This window comes from Schistocerca americana, chromosome 10, assembly GCF_021461395.2.
Source record: "Schistocerca americana isolate TAMUIC-IGC-003095 chromosome 10, iqSchAmer2.1, whole genome shotgun sequence".
Taxonomy (NCBI): Eukaryota; Metazoa; Arthropoda; class Insecta; order Orthoptera; family Acrididae; genus Schistocerca; species Schistocerca americana.
This window is the reverse complement of record NC_060128.1, coordinates 63,799,186-63,824,920: the sequence shown is the minus strand read 5'-3', so window position 1 is coordinate 63,824,920 and position 25,735 is coordinate 63,799,186. Positions and strand designations below refer to the sequence as shown.

The following is a 25,735-nucleotide window of genomic DNA, read 5'->3' as shown; positions in this document are numbered from 1 at the left end:
AGTATTGACTGCTTTGTTTCACACAGCAAACGGATGAGCAAGTACGCGTAACTTCCACGAGGCGGTACAGGCAGCCAGGCGCAATGGTGACAGTCCCTTGTTTTCGGCACGTTTGTCGTTCGCGATGATTGCAGTTGGTTTGTGCTGCCGGAACTAATTTTGTTTTGCCAAAGCAGGACGAGGTGAAGTCGAGAAGGGACTACCTGCATTGAACACGGCAGTCACTTGACATTAGGTTGTTGCAGCAGCTCTTTCGATTCTACCCCACGGCACAGTTCCAAATTACGAGTAATGTGGTGCGACCTCGCAGCTCTTTGTAGTGTAGGAGGCTGTCCTTTGCTTTGCTATGGGCCATTTCTCAGGAGAGACGTCCGACTAATACGCATAGTTGGCTGCGCTACTTGGCTAGTGTTTCCTCTCCTAGGCTTCGCTGTCAACGCTTTCTACCCCACCTCCAGTCTATCTCCATCGCCCAGCCCCACTCGTCTCTCTCTCTCTCTCCCTCTCTCTCTCTCTCTCTTCTCGGCGGGAGGAAGCGAGCTGCTGTGATCATAATTACCCCACCGGCATAAGCATTTCTTCAGGGGAAATTACCGCTCCATAAACTTCCTGCACTTAGTGTGAGCGTTGTGAATCTTGCCAACTTTCGGCAGACTGTTGTTCCCGTGAAGTTCTCCGCTAGAGTACTTGAGCTGTGACGGGGGCGTATATTAGCGCTGCTGCTTCTTCCACCTGCCTGATATTGAATTCAATTTTGGCGGGAATCTTAGCTGCTAAAATGAGCAACGCAGACGAAGAGGCATATCGCTGGAATCTTAGGAGGTCTTGATCTGCATAAGACGGACTCGAGCGCTATTGCGTTCTCTACTGTACATAAGTCGCTTCATGCTATGAATGAGGCTGCTGTTAAAGATGAAGCATCAGGCTACGGTCTTAATCCCTATATTAACTAGAATGAACGGATCTTGCGGCATACAGCTAAGCTCATTGTCTCTGAAGACTAATATTGTTTGGAGTGGTAGCTGTGAGGAGAGAACAGTATCTATTTTGGTGATGGTAATTTCGTAACAATCCGTGACATAAGTTTTTTATTCTTAATTTGTATTTCAGCGGTAGTTCAGTATCCCCACTCCGCAGGAGAAACTGCTATTTTAAAGTGTGGTTTTTGCTGCGTGTTTTTGTATGTTTATGGTACGTATGTTCAGAATTCCAATATCAGTACCTAAAAAAATTCGACGCCACTCTCAGAAAGTCTGTATCAAGTATACTTTTAAGTTATCCGAACTATTTAATATCGTAAAGTCGGGTAGATTATTTTGCAGGGCCGTAGTGTGTTCACCTGCGACGTAAGCGGCCGGGATTCGACTCCCAGCTGATAACATTTTTTAAACGAAGGTGCATCTTCTACGAGAATTTTCGTGAAGTGAATAATACACAAAGTGAGAAATTTAATTTTCAGTGTTTTTTATCCTAACAATCTTTATTAACAATTATTTATAAAAGACCGCTAATTAAGAATTTATATTTGGAGTGAAAACAGGATTCTTGGGTGCTATATATAATAAGAAATAAGAAGACGTGCAATTTTAATAAAAATAACATTTACATATAAATTAGTATGTATAGTGTGTTCCAGCACAGCCGTTAAAAAGTTGGAGACATAGGCCTAGACAATGGAAAATCACATGGTCGGAAACGCTTTCCTGGCGCCATAGTGACTACATAAAACGAACGCAAACAACAAAAGCTACGAGCAGCGGGAGAAAACATGTTTATTATGTTAAGTACAACAGAAACCAAGAAATAAGAACAAAACCAGGCAACAGTCATCAAAAAAGGTGTTCGAAATTACGACGCCGACCGTGATACAGGCCTCACATCTCCGTCGCGTGGGTAGAAAAAATTAGGTCGTTAAGTCGGTACCGTTCTAAACACTTCGTGTCGCCCTTCCTTTTTTATTTTTATTTTTTTTTCAGATTGTATGATTTGTATACACATCGCTGAAATGTTCATAGGACTTGCACGTTCTTTTAAAAACTCGCGTCAGACAGGAATCAAATCCCTGGGCATTCTTGCACAGAGCGTCTGATGAGACGTCAGCCTTACTTTAGCATGTTACAGAAGTCCAGAAAACTTCGAAGTCGACTTTCTCTAGAAATTTTGGAATGACTCAACACGACACTTTATCTGGAAAATATGTTCAGTAGGGTACTAAAATACGAGATGTTCTTCTTTTGTAGAAAAGTAATAGCCTTAAAGACATAAATTATTAAAACATTGTTTGCGTAGAGCACTTACAATGTGTGACATATTGAAAGCGCAATGCTGTTGAATTAACGAAGCAAGGAAGATTGGGTTTAACGTCCGGCCGACGTCGAGGTCATTTGAGACTGAGCACAGGCTCGGATTGTGTCGAAGATAGGGAAGGAAATTGGCAGTGAACTTTCAAAGGAACCATCCACGCATTTTCCTGGGCGACTTAGGGAAATCACGAAAAATTTGAATGGCCAGACACGGGTGTGAACCGACGTCCTCCCGAAGGTGAGCCATTGTACTAACCACTGGCGCCATCCCGCTCTGTTGTTATTGAAGTAGGAAACACGTGTGTATAGCTACTACGTGAAGGATTGGCCTATTTGTCGAGCGTTGTTCTGTCTATATTAGTTGACATTGTGGCCTCTTAAAGGAGGCGTCGACAAGCGAAACTCGTTCATGTTCCAGCGAGGCTTTATTTCGAGACTACGGACTGGCGCTCGAATGGTTCTCGTGCATATGGTTATATGCGAGATGTCAGCTACATATGCTAGAAAAGATCGAAGCAAAATGCACATACCCAGCGCCCTGATCGTGGTTTGTCGAGTCGCTGGATCCTCGGTGGGAGACACTGTCGATAGCACAGCTGCGGCAGTGCGGCAGGATGTATGTCTCATTGAGCGTGTTGCTGGGACCGGTACAAGCTGTTTCCTCCGAGCTGGGTGCGAGCAGACATTCGAGTGTGTTTTTATTTTATCAGTCAAGGAGGAGGTTGCTACAGGTTATTCCTAACAATCTTATTTGCTGTGCTGTCTGCCAGTGCACGCCGTAAGCTATGTAGTATGGTAATTAGCTCATGTATTACACAATTTTTATCAAAGATTATTTTTTTTACCCCGAAGAAGGGTCAGTGCGAGCTCTGCATAAAGTTTGAAAACTCATCAAATAAAGAAAAATAAAAATTTGTAGTGCAATATGAGAACCATTTGAAAGAGAGAGATCTATTACGAATTGAGAAAGATAAGAAATCTAGTAATATAGTAGCAGTGTATGACTTACAAGCTGTATTACCATGTCGTGTGGGTGATGCCTCAACGTTTTACTACGTTTCCAATCCGAACGTTTTCAATTTCACGATTTTTCAGCATAACACAAATTTAGTTAACTGCTACGTTTGTCACGAAGGACAAGCAAATCGAGGTTCTGTTGAAATTACTTCCTATGTATGGCTTTATTTAGAACAACTGCATTAAGAAAGGGGTAATGAATCAAGCAACGGAAATAGAACAGAGGTCATTTTTTATTCAGATAACTGCGCCGGCCAAAATAAAAGTAAAGCTATACTGACTTTCAAGTGGATTAAAGCCATAATGCAGAAATATTTAATCTCTGGGCATACCGAAAACGAGAGACAGTGTACATTCTGATATTGAGAAACAGATCAGTAAAGCTTGCAAATCTGGTCCTATCTATGTTCCTGACTATGTGAGACTAATAAGGTAGACAAAAAAATTGGCGTGCCATATACTGTGCACGAGCTTTGTTATGACTTTCAAAATCAAGACATGGAGGTCAGTAAAAGGAATACTGACAAAGAAACATTAAAGATTTCTGAAGTTAAGATTTTTAGGATCGACCGAGATAAACCAAATGAGTTGGTATAAAAGAACTCTTATAGTGAACAAGATTTTAAAGTAGTTTTATTAACTGATAATCGTAAAACAACTCGATCACAAACATCAGAAGCTGCCAAGCAGAAGGCGTGTCTGGCAAAAGCCTGTACAGCTGAGAAAGGTGTTTCAGATGCTAAAAAGGCTGGACTGTTGCAGTTAGTACTTAAAAATGTAGCTCCAAAATTTTGTTTTAATTTTTTAATAACTTGTAGGTTAATTTTTCTGTGCTATTTGATGTAAAACGTAAAACAAACCAAAAGACCTGAGTTGACTAATTTCTTCATTTGATTCAAATAATTTGTGCAGTGTTACGCTGTATTTCCCTTTAACTAAAATTGAAGTTTTCTTTATAGAAAAGCGTCACACATCGAAGCCCTTAGGGTTAATTTATCACTCAAAATGAAAGAAAAGTTATTTAAAAGTTACCTCTGAGTATGTACTACTTACAAAGAAAAAGACAGTGCTGATGTGATTTCATGGAGAAAAGCAATGTTGAAACTTTAGTTGTTAAGTTTAAGTGGGGTTTTCTCTAAACCAGTGGTTTTAGAGATGTGCCGGTTTTCCTCCAAGGTAGCGAAGCGTGTGAAAGCTGGACACTGAAGGAGAGAGAAAGAGACAAAATAGAAAAAGTCAAAGAGTGGGTTTGGAAGAGAGTGGAGGAAATAAAGTACGTAGCTGAAGTAAAAAAACAATGAAGTTATGGAAAAGGTAACGGAACAAACCTGTTTAAGAAGAGTATATCAATGTGGATGGGACTAATTTTAGCAAAATCCCTTAAAGGTAGAGTGTAAGGACAGTAGGAAATAGAAACGCGGATGGTAAAATTTACTGGATGAAGTGAAAACAGGAAAATAGTAGACTAGGAAACAGCCTGGAATGAACCAGGTGGAGGCAACAGGGGTGTTCAGGGTGCTGCCAGTATGGGTAACACCTAGTGACGATTATGATGATATTTTTAGCACTCAGCTAATCTTCATTTAAGTCCTGCACCATCCCCTCCCCGCGCTCCCCATCCACGACGAGTACGACCGTACCGTAAGGAGAGACCGGTCGCTGTTGGCAGGCCAGACCGATGCGCCAGCTGTGGCGGCGTCCAGCGCGACAGGCGTGCGGCCGCCGTTCTGTGTATATCGGCGCAGCGGAGCGTCGCGGCGCGGCCGCACGGGCCGGCGGTCACAGAGAGGCGGCGCCTGATGCGATAAGCGCTGTCCACCGTCCACCGTCCACTGTCCAGCCAGGCGGCCGCTTTGTGCCTCACGCCCACCTGCCCAAAGAGTGCCGGCGTTTGTTTGCCCGTCCAGCGCCTACACTGTTTTCACGTTTTGTTACGTCACGCCCATGGAAGTTGCACAGACTACGTGGAACCAAAGCGGGCACGTTTACACCAAGATAACAAGTCGTGGGGTAGCGACATGCGCACGTACAGACGGACACAGTGTCGCGTACACAAGGTATAAAAGGGCGGTGCATTGGCAGAGCTGTCATTTGGACTAAGGTGGTTCATGTGAAATCGTGTCCGATGGGATTGAACAGACTTTCTATGCTGAATAGTAGATGGAGCTAGCTAGGTACATGGAGCATTCCGTTTCGGAAACCGCTAGGAAATTTCATATTCCGAGATTCGCTGTGCAAGGCTGTACCGAGAAAGCCATATTTCAGGCCTTACCTCTCACTGGAATACTCTCTTTCAAATTCTGAAGGTGGCAGGGGTAAAATACAGCGAGCGCAAGGCTATTTACAATTTGTACAGAAACCAGATGGCAGTTACAAGAGTCGACGCACATGAAAGGGAAGCAGTGGTTGGGAAGGGAGTGAGACAGGGTTGTAGCCTCTCCCCGATGTTACTCAATCTGTATATTGACCAAGCAGTAAAGGAAACAAAAGAAAAATTCGGATATAAAATGTAGACTGGCATTGGGAAGGAAAGCGTTTCTGAACAAGACAAATTTCTTAACATATAGATTTAAGTGTCAGGAAGTCGTTTCTGAAAGTATTTGTATGGAGTATAGCCATGTATGGAAGTGAAACATGGACGATAAATAGTTTGGACAAGAAGAGAGCTTTCGAAATGTGGTGCTACAGAAGAATGCTGAGGATTGGATGGGTAGATCACATAACTAATGAGGAGGTATTGAATAAGATTGGCGAGAAGAGGAGTTTGTGGCACAACTCGACTAGAAGAAGGTATCGGTTGGTAGGACATGTTTTGAGGCATCAAGGGATCACAAATTTACCATTGGAGGGCAGAGTGGAGGGTAAAAATCGTAGAGGGAGAGCAAGAGATGAATACACTAAGCAGATTCAGAAGGATGTAGGTTGCAGTAAGTACTGGAAGATGAAGAAGCTTGCACAGGATAGAGCAGCATGGAGAGCTGCATCAAACCACTCTCAGGACTGAAGACGACAACAACAACCTGTCACTGCGGACAATGCAATAGCCTTCCGGCGGAGGTTCGAGTCCTCCCTTGGGCATGGGTGTGTGTGTGTGTTTGTCCTTCGGATAATTTAGGTTAAGTACTGTGTAAGCTTAGGGACTGATGACCATAGCAGTTAAGTCCCATAAGATATCACACACAGTTGTTACAGAGAAGCGCCATTTGCGTAGAGTCGTCAGGGCTAACGAGACAAGCAACATGCGTAAACTAACAGCAGAAATGAATGTGGGATATACGACGGACGTATCTGTAAGGACAGTGCGACAAAATTTGTCGCTAACTGACTGTAGCAGGAGACGATCGACGCGAGTGCATGTTGCTAACAAGCCGACATCGCTTGCAGCGGCTCTCCTGTGCTCGTGACTACAGGGTGTTACAAAAAGGTACGGCCAAACTTGCAGGAAACATTCCTCACACACAAAAAAAGAAAATATGTTATGTGGACATGTGTCCGGAAACGCTTAATTTTCCATGTTAGAGCTCATTTTATTACTTCTCTTCAAATCACATGAATCATGGAATGGAAACACACAGCAACATAACGTACCAGCGTGACTTCACTTTGTTACAGGAAATGTTGAAAATGTCCTGCGTTAGCGAGGATACATGCATCCACCATCCGTCGCATGGAATCCCTGATGCGCTGATGCAGCCCTGGAGAATGGCGTATTATATCACAGCCGTCCACAATACGAACACGAAGAGTCTCTACATTTGGTACCGGGGTTGTGTAGACAAGAGCTACAAGAGCTTTCAAATGCCCCCATAAATGAAAGTCAAGAGGGTTGAGGTCAGGAGTGCGTGGAGGCCACGGAATCGGTCCGCCTCTACCAATCCGTCGGTCACCGAATCTGTTGTTGAGAAGCGTACGAACACTTGGACTGAAATGTGCAGGAGCTCCATCGTGCATGAACCACATGTTGTGTCGTACTTGTAAAGGCACATGTTCTGGCAGCACAGGTAGAGTATCCCGTATGAAATCGTGATAACGTGCTCCATTGAGCGTAGGTGGAAGAACGTGGGGCCCAATCGAGACATCACCAACAATGTCTGCCCAAACGTTGACAGAAAATCTGTGTTGATGACGTGATTGCACAATTGCGTGCGGATTCTCGTCAGCCCACACATGTCGATTGTGAAAATTTACAATTTGATCACGTTGGAATGAAGCCTCATCCGTAAAGAGAACATTTGCACTGAAATGAGGATTGACACATTGTCGGATGAACCATTCGCAGAAGTGTACCCGTGGAGGCCAATCAGCTGCTGATAGTGCTTGCACACGCTGTACACGGTACGGAAACAACTGGTTCTCCCGTAGCACTCTCCATAGAGTGACGTGGTCAAGTTACCTTGTACAGCAGCAACGTCTCTGACGCTGACATTAGGGTTATCGTCAACTGCACGAAGAATTGCGTCCATTGCAGGTGTCCTCGTCGTTCTAGGTATTCCCCAGTCGCAAGTCATAGGCTGGAATGTTCCGTGCTCCCTAAGACGCCGATCAATTGCTTCGAACGTCTTCCTGTCGGGACACCTTCGTTCTGGAAATTTGTCTCGATACAAACGTACAGCGCCACGGCTATTGCCCCGTGCTAATCCATACATCAAATGGGCATCTGCCAACTCTGCATTTGTAAACATTGCACTGACTGCAAAACCACGTTCGTGATGAGCACTAACCTGTTGATGCTAGTACTGTAGAGCAATGAGTCGCATATCAACACAAGCGCCGAAGTCAACATTACCTTCCTTCAATTGGGCCAACTGGCGGTGAATCGAGGAAGTACAGTACATACTGACGAAACTAAAATGAGCTCTAACATTGAAATTAAGCGTTTCCGGACACATGTCCACATAACATCTTTTCTTTATTTGTGTGTGAGGAATATTTCCTGACAGTTTGTCCGTACCTTTTTGTAACACCCTGTATACCGGTTGAATCCTGGACGACTGGAAACCGTGGCCTGGTCAGGTGAGTCCTGATTTTAGTTGATAAGAGCTGGTGGTAAGATTCCAATGGTGCGCAGACGAATCGACGCCATGGACCCAAGGTGTCAACAAGGCAATGCGCAGCCCGATTGTGGCTTCGCAGTGGTGTAGACTGTGTTTAGATGGAATGAACTGGATCTTCTGGTCTAACTGAAACAATAATTAACTGGAGATGGTTATGTTTGGCTACTTGAGACCATTTGCTGCCAAACAACGATGGAATTTATATGAATGAGAATGCGCCATGCCACCGGGCTACAGTTTTACGCGACTGGTTTGAAGAGGGAATGATTTGGCCACACTGACACGACTCCCATGTAACACTCGTGGGACGTAATCGATAGATTAGTTCGTGGACAAAATCTTGCACCAGCAACACTGGCAGTTACGGACGATTGTAGAGGCAGCATGAATCAATATTTCTGCAGGGTACTTCCAACGGGCCGGCCGGGGTGGCCGAGCGGTTCTAGGCGCTAGTCTGGAACCGCGCTACCGCTACGGTCGCAGGTTCGAATCCTGCCTCGGGCATGGATGGTTTACGTAGTTCTAAGTTCTAGGGGACTGATGAACTTAGAAGTCAAGTCCCATAGTGCTCAGTGCAATTTTTGAACTTCCAACGACTTGTTGAGTCTATGCCACGTCGAGTTGCTGAACTACACCGGGCAAAAGTGCGTCCGACACGATATTGGGAAGTAAACCATGAATTTTGTATTCTTAGTCTATGCTTGCCCATGTTGATACGAACACCTCGTAACACGCGTTGTAGTCAGTAATGGCCATAATGACTGGGTCGTACATCTATGAACATTATTTTCGTGGACAATATTATCTGTATTTTGCTAGTGCTACTACATCTGTACACATCATTGCACGTCATGCTGTGTGGCAGTGTGTACCCTCATTCCTGTTTGTGTCTAGAATAGTTCGCGAGAAGAATGATTAAAGTTAATTAGTGCCTGACAAACAAAAAAGGTGCTGCACCAAGAAGGGGAGATGAAAAGAAATGACACTTCACTCGTGAGAGGGTATTTGATGTTATTCTGGTGATTACTACATAGAATCAACTTAGCAAAGTAGTCAGTATGAGACCACTTACCAAGACGACGTAGCACTCCTCTGGCCTGCATGCTTGCACTTATTCGGCTAGGAAGGGCGTGACCGAGCCGTCGCATCCTCTCCCGAGGCAGGTTCGCAGGACAGCTTGTGTGAGGGTTGGAAGGTGGGAGACACGAGGTACTGGCGGAAGTGAAGTCGTGAGGACGGTAGGTCAGTCGGTAGAGCACTTGCCAGTGAAAGGCACAGGTCCCGAGTTCGAGTCTCGTCCGGCACAGGAAGTTTCATTAACATTGCTGTTAAAATTTATTTACCGGCTCTTTTGATCTTCAGTTATCGTGAAATTATTTACAGCTGCTTTCATGACACCTTTTTTGTAGCGTCTAGTAAAATGAAAACCATCCAGCTTTCTTTTCGCATTCGGGAGGACGACGGTTCAATCCCGTCTCCGGCCATCCTGATTTAGGTTTTCCGTGATTTCCCTAAATCGCTTCAGGCAAATGCCGGAGAACTGCGCAGTCGTCAGTGGGCAGAGTGTTGTGTTGGAACCTGATAGTGACAGTGTAAGATGGTAACTGCATCCTTCATGCGTGCACTTCCTCCATTGGATCTGCCTCCCTACGATTAGTTATAAAATTCCGTTCAACTTCAGATAGCTCCAGCGCATGCTTCCACATATTTAGCCGATTGCCACGGCCTGTTACTATTTTACATTATAATGAAGCTTTCAAAGTACTACTATGGTGACTTGATGATAAATCACAGTATCAAGTTTGCAAATTTGGCATTGTGGAAGTGATGTGAATATTTTGTATCAACGGAAAATTCGTTCCCTGTAAAAAGTACTACTTCGCAGCATGTTTTAACATGCTTCTTGCCATATCAGCAATCTAACGTGTTGTAATAGGCTAATTTATTCGGTAGCATTGCATCATATTAAGGAGGTGTCAAAATTTTGTCTCTAAACTATTGTTTTCTACTTGCAGGTGAGTTCCGTTGGGCCGCATCTGCCGCTGGAAACTACGATACGGTAGGAGGATAAGAGCTTCAGCAGTAGTCTAGAATAGCTTTCTTGTTATTTAGTACACACACTTGCAGTCGCTGTACGCAGTTGTGGAGACTCTGTCTGTACCTTTGCAGCTGCCGTAGGCTGTTTGAACTTGATCTCTTAAATTACAGCGCAGAAAAGACATGATCTACAAGATAGGAAAATATAACAATATTTGGCCGAGCCGGGACTGTGTGTGCAGCTTTATACTGTAGTTATGAAGTAAGTAGTTGTCTTCAGACTACTACATACTTATCTCTTGTCAATTGAACCATTGTTTCGCAAGTTGTGCCCTTCCTTTTGTTATGTTCTTACTTCAGAAATGCTGTTGTAAGCTGATGGTGAAGTGCTTTCCTAATGTGGGAAAAACTACTTTAAAGCCCAAAAACAAGCCTCCGCCATTACGCGAAGGCCCGACACGTCCGTCTCATTTCGGAATGGTGTTGCATGTGTCTTGAACTTACAGGTAACGCAGTGTCCCATGACGGAAGAGCCTAAGGGTGTGGAAATTGCTTCACTTTCACGGCCTCCTCGCTGGAAAAAAAATTTCACCGTCTCATTGTGTGTGTAAACGTACATTGTCAGATCTGCAATCATTATTGACATGTTTTGACTCCGTGGATGTGACCCTATGCTGGATACAAAACGCTCAAGTACTTTCAATTTTTACTGATCTACCGCGGCATTTCCATGCTCTCGGTCGTGCATTCAGTAATCTTAACTTCAAGATTATGTTGTCTCTCAGCTGTTGTTGGACACTGTGTGAATACATGAAATTATTTCGGTATTAAATCGTCCTGCCTCCGTTGAGAACATAGTAAGTACAATACTAGTGACTGGTAGGTGAAATTCTGTGTTGTGAAAATTTTTTTATGGTCTAGATAATAAATTGGTGTCACAGATTCAACAACAATCACCACCGACACCTGGATGCGTTCTCCTTTTGTCCTTTTTGCATTCGTTGATTTTCTCCTTGACTCATTGTAATATTGATATTGCACAATTAGCAAGACGAACTCTTAGACAGCAAGTGGGTTCCAATTAGTGCACTTCGTCAATTAATAATTGTCCGTATTGATCGCACTTGATAATATAATGCACAACATTAACATTTTCGACTCGCTGCATCACACCATTAGACACACACTTCAGCCACGTGAAACATTTGTAATTAACGACCAGGAATGTCCTCTTTTAAACTAATGAATCTGTGATGCTGGGCACTTGGGTTACTTCATCAGTGGCCCCATTTACCAGCTGTAAGTCGTGCTCACACAAATACAGAAGCTCTCATTACATTACTAGACTTATTCATCTACGTGCTTGTGCAAAGTATTTAACGTTGTTACTCTTATCATATTACGCATAATGGTATGTTAAGGCCGTCAACCATTTTATCTTCATTATGTATTGCTTGATTTATTCTGTCAAATTGAATCTATTATTGTTACGTTAGTGTTTATGTACTTCGTTCTAACAGGACTGAAGCTGACAGAAAACCGATACCACTAATGCTGTGTATCATGCAGGGGGTTCGTAACTGTTCGAACAGCTTGTAAATGTTGCGGGATGGGTTGTGTTGAGAAATAGTTGTTAAGAAAAAAAATTCGATCCATTTCGCCGTTTTCAAGTTCACCAGCATTGAAGTTAGTCAATCAGGTCGTTGCGCGCAAATTCAGACGGCCCGTCTTATACAATTAGTGTCAGTTGTTCTCATAGCGTAGATGATGGGGTACGAGACTACTCGGCCTTTTTTTCGGGTTCGATCCTTACTACCGTCTCATGTCCATTTTTTGTATCGTCCTCTTGATCGGTTTTAGGAAACGAAGAACAAGTTTGGAGATACCAACTCTGGCGGACCGCTTGAATTTGCGCGCACAGCGGCCTGATTCGATAACTTAAAACGATAATTAATCGGAAACGGCGCAACGTATAAAATTTTTTTTCGTGATTGTTTCCTCCCTGTACAATGTACCCTGCAACACCATTAAAGCTTTTGAGACTGTTTTTAAGCATCTTGTATAAGTATACACGTCGGACCCTAAGTGTATGACATGAGCGTTTTTATTGTACCATATTTTGAGACTGTTCTCGTTCTGACCACAGATGGAACGAGGGATGCTGAATAATATTCGTGGTCAGTCCTGAAAGATGTTACTTAAAATTTTTTGTGCAGATTCTCTTGAGGTGTAAGAGCGTCTGCCATTTAAGGTTGTACTTTTTTATGTTGCGGTCTCTCGCATCTCTTCTGTAGACAACTGGTAGCTCCCCAGGACGGTATCGATGAACTGAAGTCTGCCATTTTTCTTGCCTCCACTTAAGCTCATGTTACCGTTCCACTTATTACTAGTCTGATGTCATGTTGAGATATAACTGGATAGCCGGCCGCGGTGGCCGAGCGGTTCTAGGCGCTTCAGTCCGGAACCGCGGGACTGCTACGGTCGCAGGTTCGAATCCTGCCTCGGGCATGGATGTGTGTGATGTCCTTAGGTTAGTTAGGTTTAGGTAGTTCTAAGTTCTAGGGGACTGATGACCTGAGATGTTAAGTCCCGTAGTGCTCAGAGCCATTTGAACCATATAACTGGATATTACGGCAATTTTCGCTGGGTAGGATTTCCTCATAACGTAATTGCAAAAGCTGCCAAAAGCCCGAGATTGCATATACAGGTCGCAGGTTCGAATCCTGCCTCGGGCATGGATGTTTGTGATGTCCTTAGGTTAGTTAGGTTTAACTAGTTCTAAGTTCTAGGGGACTAATGACCTCAGCAGTTGAGTCCCATAGTGCTCAGAGCCATTTGAACCATTGCATATACACTATTGCCTAACATGTGACAGTTCCAGAGTATTTTCACGAAATCATTTCAGTTCTAGTTTTGTTAAGGAGCTTATGATTCATTGCTAGTGTTGTTAGGAAGCATATGATTTTTCTTTGTTTATTAAGCGCAGTTTGTAGAACGTTTCATTTGACAGGTATTCGTTGTTTCGGTGTTTTTGTACAGAATACAAATTTCGAAGAGTAGACGCGAAATTTGTTGCGCTTTTTGCTATTCCTTTGTCTTGAATGGCTGTACAATATTGGAGGTGGCCGCATTAGCTGGGACACGCTGCATAATTGACTGCCGGATGTCGGCTGGAAAGTATTGTACTCCGGAGACGGGGAGCGCCACGGGGGCTGTAAATCCCGCATATTGGTTCGTTCGTAGGCAATAAATACGGCCGGCCTTTTTATTAATGGGTGCTTTTACTTAGCTTCTGTTTCGCTGTCACAACGGCGCCACTAACGAGTAGATTATTATAAACTGGAGAGCAGCACGGCAAAATCGCTAATGTACCACAACACAGAATTTGCATCTTGCTGTCGAGATAAACGGACCTGACCAGAATGATACTTTTTCTTTCAGATGGGTGCGAAGCGAAATGTATCTCCGAGGTGTGTTGGACATGGTGGGACGTACTGGTATTCTAACGTGGATCTTGAAGTTTCATCGGCACTGCTCTACTAACAGTCAAGCATTACACTTAAAACACCAATTAGACTTCCGTCTGCCGTTAACTACTTCCAACTTTTCTCGGATTTTCTGATGGGTTGGCGCAGTGGGGCTTGCATTCGCGAGGACGGCGGTTCAAATCCCATTACGGCCGTTCACGTTCAGGTTTTCAATGTCTTGCCTAAATCGATTAAAGTGAATGCAGCGGTGATTCTTTTGAGAAACGCCGCGCCCTGTGTCTTCGCTCCCTTATCTTCTCCATCCGTAATGACTGCGTTTTTGATGGGACGCTGAACCCCCAACCTTCTTCCCTTAAGACACAGTGTGTGGTTCATTCGGTTCTTGGCTTTAACTGTGCTGGAGAGAAGGAGCTGACATATTGGTCCAACTACAGGACTCTCTCTCTCTCTCTCTCTCTCTCTCTCTCTCTTTCTTTCTCTCTTTCTTTCTCTCTTTCTCTTTCTCCCTTCCCTTCCTTCTCCTCCTACCCCTCCCTCCCCTCCCTCCCCAACCCCCCTCCCCTGTGTCTCCCGCTCCTGTCACAGGTGGGGTGCACGTTCGATTTGCTGCCACATCCGTCCAATTTTTGTGTTAGCAGAAGAGCCAACACCGTTTTACGAGTGGAGGCCAAAATGCACGCGTTTTAACTCACGCAGGCTGGCGTGAGGAGGGAAGAACTATACTGACGTGAGGTCTGGAACATGACAAGGAATGAGAATTCAGAAAGCGGACGTAATTAGTTTGATACTTAACTTTAATCCGTTAAGGATGAACGTCGCTCTTGACGGTACATGATTCACAATAATATCTGTTTAGAATACATTCTTGAAGTAATTATAGTAAGTGAATATGGCGCCTTGCTAGGTCCTAGCAAATGACGTAGCTGAAGGCTGTGCTAAACTTTCGTCTCTGCAAATGAGAGCGTATGTAGACAGTGAACCATCGCTAGCAAAATCGGCTGTACAACTGGGGCGAGTTCTATGGAGTCTCTCTAGACTAGACCTGCCATGTGGCAGCGCTCGGTCTGCAATCACTGATAGTGGCGACACGCGGGTCCGACGTATACTAACGGACCGCGGCCGATTTAAAGGCTACCATCTAGCAAGTGTGGTGTCTGGCGGTGACACCACACCACTGGCCGGAGTGGCCGTGCGGTTCTAGGCGCTACAGTCTGGAGCCGAGCGACCGCTACGGTCGCAGGTTCGAATCCTGCCTCGGGCATGGATGTGTGTGATGTCCTTAGAACTAATTAAACCTAACTAACCTAAGTTCTAGGCGACTGATGACCTCAGAAGTTAAGTCGCATAGTGCTCAGAGCCATTTGAACCAGCACCACACCAATCATAGCTTCTGCTCTATTTCCTCTGATTTCTGAGATACGTTAATACCTAATATGTCCAGAGAACGCGTTTTCTCACGGCGGTGTATGTGAACAAATCGTTTAGGTATTTTTACAGCGTCAGCTTTTAGATGGTGACAGTTGAAGTTTTGGACGTCTTCCGGAGTGGTTATCGTGAGGGGCTGACCGTTGTAATTAGTACACCAACAGTATTCTGTAATAGTCGACCGTCAAACGTCATGACGACGTCATACAAATGCCAAGGAATTTACATGCAGTATCGGATTATACCGGTTTCTGGGACGGAAGAATGCTGTGTCACTGGAATATAAACGTTTAAGCACATTTCTGTATAATCACTCGGCATCGAGCGCCCTAAACTCTCCACCTCTAAGGGCATAGCCGGTGTTCCGGCCGTAGTTACGGTTGTTGTTGCTGTTCTTTTTATTATCTGAATGTTAACGGCCTCCTTAATGCCAGTATCCCATTACATAAGATGGGATGGTGAGGAAATCGCTAACTTGACCAAATCCATATACTTACAGCAGTGTTTGCCTTATGCACAGCGTTCTGGCTCTGTTAATATGTACTAACCAATATTACTTGATGCCGCACGCTCCAGGAGAGCTCCGAATTTCAGGATGCGTTAGATGATGATCGTCTTCCAGTTGAATCAAATTCCCTGAAATGAAATGAACCAAATCCAGTGGCGGTGCAATGAAATGTAATGTCAGTGCAGTGGCGCTCAGAAACGCAGAGATGGAAATTAATGGACTTGTCGTGACCAGTGAAAGTGTGTTGCATTTCCTGCTTTTCAAGTGCAATCGAATTTATCATTAGACAATAACCGCGCACCTCCACTTGTGACATTCATTACATTGCACATTTGACATCTCTGAACCATTTTCAGAGATACATCAGCATGTTCACTGATATCAACGTCATTCACTTCAATAATTTCATTTTAGCAGTTAGAATTTTGGTAATTATGTGATAGTGAAGTGTTTCAGTTGGTAAAAAAAAAAATCAAAATATCTCGCTTCTTTCTGCTTGGTGCAAGCCTGTCGATTTGACGCCACTTCTGCGGCTTGCATTTCAGTTCTGTTGCTTGTTCATTCAAGCAGCAGGTCACTTGCCCCGTCAAGACTGAGTGGACCTCCTACCAGAGTTTTCCCCGCAGGAATCTGTGAGGTGACCTCTGTGTCAGTAGCCAGCGATGCAAACCACCAGGCCCCGGGAGGACGGCTCGGCTCCGCGGCGGGTTGAGTCCCTGGGCACAAGTAAATTAAGAAACGCCGGAGCTGATCCTCCTCCGTACACAAAACGGGTTAGAACACTGTTGCAGCAACAACGAAACAAATATGCCAAATTTAAACAGACGTAAAATCCCCAAGATAGGCGATCTTTTCAGAAGCTCGAAATTTAGCGCTGACTTCTATGCGAGATGCCTATAACAGTTTCCAAAACGAAACTTGTCTCGAAACCTGGCAGAAAATCCAAAGCGATTCTGGTCGTATGTGAGGTACGTTAGCGGCAAGAAACAATCAATGCCTTCTCTGCGCGATATCAATGGAGATACTGTCGAAGACAGTGCTGCGAAAGCAAATTTACCAAACACAGCCTTCCGAAATGCCTTCACAAAAGAAGACGAAGTAAATATTCCAGAATTCGAATCGAGAACAGCTGCTAACATGAATAACGTAGAAGTAGATATCTTAGGAGTAGTGATTTAAGTTATCACTTAGTAAGCAAGTCTTCTCGTCCAGACTGTATACCAAATAGGTTCATTTCGGAGTATACTGATGCATTAGCTCCGTACTTAACAATCATATACAACCGTTTCCTCGACGAAAGATCCGTACCCAGAGACTGGAAAGTTGCACAGGTCACACCAGTATTTAAGAAAGGTAGTAGGAGTAATCCACTAAATTACAGGCCCATATCGTTAACGTCGATATGCAGCAGGCATTTAGATCATGTGTGTTCGAACATTATGAATTACCTCGAAGAAAACGCTCTATTGACTCATAGTCAACATGGGTTTAGAAAACATCGTTCCTGTGAAACACAACTAGCTCTTTATTCACATGAAGTGTTGAGTGCTATTGATAAGGGATTTCATATCGATTCTGTATTTCTGGACTTCCGGAAGGCTTTTGACACTGTACCACACAAGCGGCTTGTAGTGAAATTGCGTGCTTATGTAATATCGCCTCTGTTATGTGACTGGATTTGTGATTTCCTGTTAGAGAGGTCACAGTTCGTAGTAACTGACGGAAAGTCATCGAGTAAAACAGAAGTGATTTCTGGCTTTCCCCAAGGTAGTGTTATAAGCCCTTTGCTGTTACCTTACAGTGTTAACGATTTTGGAGACAATCGGAGCAGCCGTCTTAGGTTGATGCAGATGACGCTGTCGTTTATCGACTAATAGTCATCAGAAGATCAAAACAAACTGCAAAACGATTTAGAAAAGATATCTGAATGGTGCCAAAAGTGGCAGTTGACTCTAAATAACGAAAAGTGTGAGGTGATCCACATGAGTGATAATAGGAATTCGTTAAACTTCGGTTACACAATAAGTCAAATGTAAATGCCGTAAATTCAACTAAATACCTAGGTATTGCAATTACGAACAACTTAAATTGGAAGGAACACACAGAAAATGTTGTGGGGAACGCAAACCAAAGACTGCGTTTTTACTGGCAGGTCACTTAGAAAATGTAACAGACCTACTAAGGAGACTGCCTACACTACGCTTGTCCGTCGTCTTTTAGAATACTGCTCCGCGGTGTGGGATCCTTACCACATAGGACTGACGGAGTACATCGAAAAAGTTCAAAGAAAGGCAGCACGTTTTGTATTATCGCGAAATATGGGAGAGAGTGTCACAGAAATGATACGGGATTTGGGCTGGAAATCATTAAAAGAAAGGCGTGTTTCGTTGCGACGGAATCTTCCCACCAAATTCCAATCACCAACTTTCTGCTCCGAATGCGAAAATATTTTGTTGACACAGACCTACATAGAGAGGAACGATCACCAAGATAAAATAAGGAGAATCTGAGCTCGTACGGAAAGATATGGGTGTTCATTCTTTCCGCGCGCTATACGAGATTGGAATAATAGAGAATTCTGAAGGTGGTTCGATGAACCCCCTGCCAGGCACTTAAATGTGATTTGGAGGGTATCCATGTAGACGTAGATGTAAGGCCACTCGGGAGCCCCTACTCATCTAACGACCTGATTATTTCTGTCATCTTATTTCACTGTTGTTGGTCCTACAGAGGTCATTGCATTTGTACCCTTTGCACTGTAGTAGTATGGATGCCTTCTCCACCCGGCTGTAAGAAATGATTAGGTTGGTGCATAAGTTCGTAGCGTTTTTCCGTAAGTGTACAAAACGGTGATGTTAGTCATCAGTAATATTTTCTCCTTCACTATTTGCAACAGTCTGCCAACGCTGGGGTAACATTTCAATTCCGTCGCTGTAGAATCACTTGGTTTTGAGGCGAAGAACTCGTTTAGCTCATTTTCATCCGGAAAGGAAGTTCTTTCAAGGTTATTGGATAGAGAGCGGAAAATGTGAAAATCTGAGGGCGCGTAGTCTAGCAGAATGCGGGCGGGCGTTACCGTTTAGTAGCGTAACTTCACGCAGTCGTACTGGTCGTCTGCAAAAAGTCTCAGTTGTTGGCATTAAATGTCAGCAATTCGTTGTACATCCCACCATCGCTGTTCCACCAGACGCGTGACATTATTTTCTGTGGGTGCGCGCAGGTCTTTGTACGGGAAGTTGCTGGTTTGTTTGGACTCCATCATTCCTTTCTTTTCCCTGCGTTAGCTTAAAGACAGACACCAGTAACGATACAGGAGGGGAACGGCCGGTGCTGTTGGCGGGTCGGTTGATGACGAGCGCGCTGAGATGTCGATTTTTGTGATTTTGGCTTACAGCGTATGGTGTCCATACACCCGATGTTTGAACCTGCCCCATTGCATGAAAATGTCGCACGATGGTGGAACGATCGCACTTCATTACATTTGCCAATTCTCGAGTATAATGACGTGTATCAGTGTGGATTAATGCGTTTAAACAATCTTCTTCCAACCCCGAAGGTGTACCTGAAGGTGGAATGTCAGAACGATTCTCCTTAAAACAAGAAAACCATTTGCTTGCTGTGCACTGTGCAATTGGCTTTAACGCCATACACGGCGCAAATGTTTGCATTCGCTGCTGTCACTCCTCTGTTGAACTCGAGCAGAAGAATATATCGGAAATGTTCCGATTTCTCCACTTGTCACTCCATTTTCTAGCTTCCACAGCTTCACTCAAAATCTCCTTATGACAGTATGTAACCTCAATACCAACAGTGAACTTCAAATAAAAAAACCAGTAGCATCTGGAATACCAACATGGAAAACAAAACACGCTACGAATTTGTGATGCACCAACTTAATATGTATCCCGTCGCTGCCTTACTCCTGTCTCTGTTCTGGTGTCTGACCTGCTTACTTTCACCTCTCTCTCAATTATTTCTTGTCTGTGTCCTTGGTGCTGCTTTCAGTGCCTCAGTTTTACTGTTCCTACATCTTAATTCGATGAAAATATTGGACAGTGTCTCTGATACCAGATGGACTATACTTTGAAAGAGGAACTGATAACGTCCTCGTTTGGTTTTTTAAAATGCCCAACCCCCCTCCCCCCCCCCCGCCCCCTCGTCCGCGCGCACCACACACACACACACACACACACACACACACACACACACACACACACACACACACAGTCCAGCAACGACCAGGGCACGGGGGCGGAGTAGCCGGCTTTATTGTTGGGTGTGGGTGGGAGGAGTAAGAGGAGGGAGAAGGATGAATTCTTGTTTCAGCGCAGGATTACGAGATCTCCGAACATCCCCATTCGTCTATTCTGTGAGGCATTGAAACGGGAACTTTGGCACATTGCACGATGGTTCGGAAATATGCAGTATACGTGACTCCATCTCGTCCCTTTGGCCGACTTGGTCAAGTCATCCACGGCCGTATAGAATATCCTTGAGGGGCACGCGTAGGGACTCAGTTGTTCTCTGCCGTCTCCGAATTGGACACTCACGGTTGACCCACAGCAATCTTCTTCGTCGTGAAAACCCGCCCAAGTGTCGCTGTGATGCAGGGCTGACAGTGGTCCATCTTCTGATGGACCGCCCCCCTTTTAGCCCCCTTGCGGCAGTCCTTTAATTTGCCAGCTGCACTTCCTTTAATTCTAGGTGACGATACCTCTGTAGCTGACTCAGTTTTACGTTTTATCCGTGCAGCTGGATTTTATCACTCGCTCTAGTGTGGGCGCTCTCGCATGATTACTCAGGCTGCACCCACTCCAGCGACTTTTAATTGTGACGTGGATACCAAATTAGTGTCTTTTATGGTAACAAGTTGTGTTGGTACCTCTCTCAACGCTTTCCAGCTGGAGGTTGTTCGTTTGTCGTTGAGTGGTTGACCTTTTACCTGATCAATCAACCACTGTAGCCTGTTTTACTCTAGCCAACTATTTGCTCTGCTCTTTTTAAGTGTGTCCTATTTTGTGTTACTGCGGTGTTCATTTTAGCTCTGTACCCCTTGGTGTTCCCTCCCTCTGGGTGCAGAGGCTACGCTTTTACTGTATAGGCCTTTTACAAGTACGTCTGTTTGGAACTGGGGACTGATGACCTCGATGTTTAGCCCCCATCAAAACCCAAAACCAACCAACCGTCCCTTTGCCTGTGAAAACCCGGATCGCATTCGCCTCAGCCTTCATTTGCGGCCTCGGCTGTTAAGGCGAGAAGTTTGTGGCATTTACCATCTGGTTCGCGAACAGAGCTCCGAGTAAATACGTGTAATTGAAAGGAAAGCACCGAGGGAGCCGTTTATCTGGGAGCTGCAATTTCGTCAGTGTCGAGTGCCCCACGCTGCGGACCGCGCAGAGGCAGCCCTAATTGCGATACTCGAACTCTGATAACTCGCATTGCGCTAACCGCAGCACAGGCTCACCAGCGGCTCCAGCGGTCCGGCCGTAAATCTGCTGCGATAGGCGCATCTGGCGCGCGGCCATTAAAGCGAAACAAACCGCTTCCGACGCGCGCCGTCAGCGGGAGAGATTGCGCTGTCAGCCCGCGACGCGGCGGGCGCGCTATCTGCCTCTGTCAGTCAGCCCGGCCGGTCCATCAGGGAGTGTGTCCTGGCCGAGGGGGCCATACACGAGCACGACGGCGGCGAGGCGGCGCCAGACATCTTACACAGCGGGGACTCTTTCTTCGTACTCACAGTGTCTGAAAGTCAGGCCACCGGCAGTAGAGAGAGTAGGATATAGGTAATAATAATAATAAAACACTACATGGCAAGCACCCGTATCATCTAAGAATGATGAATACAAATTATACTGGAACAGAGCCATTATAACAGATAAAACAACACCACATAACAAACCTGACATCATACTCACCAATAAAAAGAAGAAATTAACACAACTAATCGAAATATCCATACCCAATACAACAAATATACAAAAGAAAACAGGAGGAAAAATTGAAAAATACATCCAACTGGCTGAGGAAGTCAAGGGCATGTGGCATCAGGATAAAGTTGACGTTATACCAATTATACTATCAACTACAGGAGTCATACCACACAATATCCACCAGTGCATAAATGCAGTACAGCTACATCCAAACTTGTATATACAACTACAGAAATCCGTAGTTATTGATACATGTTCAATTACCCGAAAGTTCCTAAATGCAATATAACATATACCGTACAGTTAAAAGGAAGTGACGCTTGATCAAGGTCCGCGTCACTTGCCATTTTTGACCAGACATAACGTCTGAGAAAAGAAAGAAATAATAATAATGAGCGTATGGCATTGGTGGCCCCTCGCGGGGCTGTTCGGCCGACGCTCCACAAGATCCTTAACGCCACTACGGCGGCTTGCGAGTGAATGATGATGAAAGACACACAACACCCAGTCATCTCGAGGCAGAGAAAATCCCCGACCCCGCCGGGAATCGAACCCGGGACCCCGTGCGCGGGAAGCGAGAACGCTGCCGCAAGACCACGAGCCGCGGACTGTTGTGTCACGAAGCCAGTGTTAAATGTTTCGCTTCGAGCATTTTATTCTACATGCTCTAGCCGAGCGGTCTAAGGCGCTGCAGTCATGGGCTGTTTCACACACATTTGAACATCTACATGTTCCATCAGAAGGAAATCTTTTTGTGTTGGTTGGCTCATTAGACATGCACCTTGATATGTCGCTGCGAATTACGGCAGTGAGATCTCAAACGCCAAACACACTGAGGTGAAAAAAGTCGTGGAGTAGCGATATGCACATACAGATGGCAGTAGTATCGCGTACACAAGCTATAAAAGGGCATTGCATTGGCGGAGCTGTCATTTGTACTCAGGTTTTTCGATAATATTGTGGCCGTACGATGAGAATTATAGCGACTTTGAACGCGGAATGGCAGTTGCAGCTAGACGCATCGGACATTCCATTTCGGAAATCGTTAGGGAATTCGGTATTCCAATATCGACAGTGTCAATGTGGCGACATTACCAAAAGTCGGGCATTACCTCTCACCACGGACAACGCAGTGGCCGACGGCCTTCCCTTAACAGCCGAGAGCAGCGGCGTTCGTGCAGAGTTGTCAGTGTTGATACACAAGCACCACTGAGCGAAGTCCTCACAGAAAACAATGTGCAACGTACGACGAACGAATCAGTCAGGACATTGCGGCGAAATGTGGCGTTAATGGGCTATGGCAGCAGACGACCGACGCGAGTGCCTTTTGCTAACATCACGACATCGCCTGCAGCGCCTCTCCCGGGCTCGTGGTCGTGTCGGTTTGACCAGAGACTTGAAAACCGTGGCATTGCCAGAGGAGTCCCGAGAGCTGGTGGCAGGGTTCCAGTGTGGCGCAGACCTCTCCAGGCCGCGAAGTTGTCAATAAGGCTGGTGGTGGCTCCGTAATGGTGTAGGCTTTATCTACGTGGAATGGACAGGATCATCTGGTCGAACTGAACCGATCATTGCGTGGCACTGGTTCAGTACTGCTATTTGGAGACATTTGCAGCCCCTCATGGACATCAGTTTTGCAAACGACGACGGAATTTTTGTGGATAACAGTGCGCCATGTCACCGGGGCACAATAGTTTCTGTTTGGTTTGAAGAACATTCCGGACAATTCGAACGAATGATTTGGCCACCCAGATATCCCGACATGAATCCAATCGAATGTTTGTGGGACATAATCGGGAGATTAATTCTTGGACAAAATTCTGCACCGGCAACACTTTCGCAATTATGGACGACTGTAGAGGCAGCACGACCCGGTATTTCTGCAGCGGACTTCCGACGACTTGAGTCCATGCCACGTCAAGTTGCTTACTTACGCTTGGCAAAAGGAGGTCCGAAACAATGTTAGGAGATATCCCACGACTTTTGTCGACTCGGTGAATGCCCTCCTCGCTAGCTGCGCGGTCAGCACGGCAGATTGTAAAGCGAAAGGGCTAAGGTTAGATTTCCAGGCGGGTCAGAGATTTTCTCCGCTCGGGGACTGGGTGTTGTCCTTATGTTCGTATCGTCATAACTGGCACTCCGCTTTTGAGATGGCTGAAGGGACACGTTTCGAAAGCCAATAAGTTGAGAAACGAAAAAGCTTGAAGTCGCTGTAACATGGAGTTACCTTCCCATTGCTCGCCCTGGAACTGGTTGAGGGGTGACACTTGCCACGTGTCCCTGTCGGTTAGCATCTTTATACGACCACTGTTCTTATGCCGTGTTAAATGGTTGCAAGTGGTACACTATTTCTTGTACGCATTTCGGACGTACCGACCGGACAACGTTAAACATATCCCCTTTCTGTTATTCTGTCACGCCGCAGCTGTGATCCATCTGACTGAGCGGATTCTGTTCGACCAACCGTTACAGACATCCCACTTAACTGCAATTAGTTACGCCAGCATTGGATCGTCACATGACTACCTGCTACCAGCTGTGCACCACCTACTGCGATCAGTACGCTTACTGCGATGTGTAATATATCGTTCGATGAAATTGCTTTGCTATAGGGAACAGCATTGTCGGCGAACCATCTTACAGTTCTGCTGACCTTATTTGATTAATCGTTCATGTATTTTGAGAACAAACGAGTTTTTCACACGTTGTTCTGGTACATCCAATATTAATCTCTGTCTGTTCAACATCGCCGTCCACTATAACATGGTGGATTCTATTGAGCATATGCATCGAGATACTACATATGCGGTCGCCCGTTCGCTCGCCTTGTGTTGTTAGTGCATGATGTGGTGTAGAGTCGATTGGAGAGAGTTGGTCCCCCGTCCTAGGGTTTGTCAGACATCCGTCCTAGGTGCGTACCACGCGATTGGAAGAACGGTGTCATTCCTGGTGTTAAAAGAGAGTTGGTAAGGACAAGAGAGTTGGTAAGGACTGACCGCTGAGCGACAGGCATGCACCATTGATGTTGAAATTTTGATAATATGCAGAAACACAGAGAGATGCGGGAGAGATATTTTGAAGTATTATCAAACACCAATAGAAATGTTGAAAATGAGCGTGAGGATTTAGAAGATGATGAGGTGGACCTAATCTTGACTGAAGCAGAGGAAGCGCTAAAGACGAGGAGAGAGGCAAAGCGCCTGGACTGGATGTAATAATAGTGGAAATTATGAGAGCAGCTGTTACTGAACAGTATGGAAAGAAAGGACAACTGAAGTCTGGAAAACAGGGACTCATCGTGTCAGTTTTGAAGAATGATGGCAGGAAGCTATGCCAAAATTTATAGGGCAGATACTTTCATGTGTGATGTTGTGAAATTATGTGAGAAGATCCTGTAAAAGAGAATACGGAAGATAACAGTAGGAGGACTGAGAGAGGAACGTTATGAGTTTACACCAGGACAGTAGATCTAATTTTGGTTTAATGCAGCTCCAAGAGTGTCGCTATGGATATGGTAAGAATTTAGGAATGGTGTTCCTACATGTTGAGGAGGAGGATGATAGTGCAAAAGAAGCAAGATCGGGGAAGCCCTACAGAAAAGGAGATTAGGAAGGCTGACTACGAGAAGAGTAAAGGAAAGGTAACGAGGAAGTATGAGTTCTGTAAAAATGGGAGAGTAAAGAGTTAATAGAAAAAAAATGTGATGAAGCTGTGGAGTGCACCCTCCCTTCTGTTTTTCATCGCCGTTGTGGATGATGCCAGGAGTGGCAGCGCGAATAGAAGATGAAAATAGGAAAGTAATTCTGTTTGTAGATGATTTAATAGTGTGGGGAAATAGAGGGGGGAAGGTACAAAAAATGCTACACGTGTCGGAGGAAGTGGTGGGACAGTATGGATTGAAATGTAATGCAAAGAAGTTGGAAATAATTATGACAGTGAAGAATAAGATAAGTGTGTCAATGGATATATTAGAGGA

General features: G+C 44.9%; 1 protein-coding gene across 8 annotated transcripts in view; it reads left to right on the top strand.

Annotated features, from left to right (window-relative positions):
- Positions 1-25,735, top strand: part of LOC124552687 (poly(rC)-binding protein 3) — a 504,870-nt gene that overhangs the window by 117,203 nt on the left and 361,932 nt on the right. The window contains exon 1 of one of the 8 annotated variants that reach the window (XM_047127012.1): positions 10,387-10,433. The exons of the other annotated variants lie outside the window; for them this stretch is intronic. The gene's annotated coding sequence lies outside the window, so the exon portion shown is untranslated. Of the gene's footprint in view, positions 1-10,386; positions 10,434-25,735 lie in introns of those variants that run through there. 8 annotated transcript variants of the gene reach the window in all.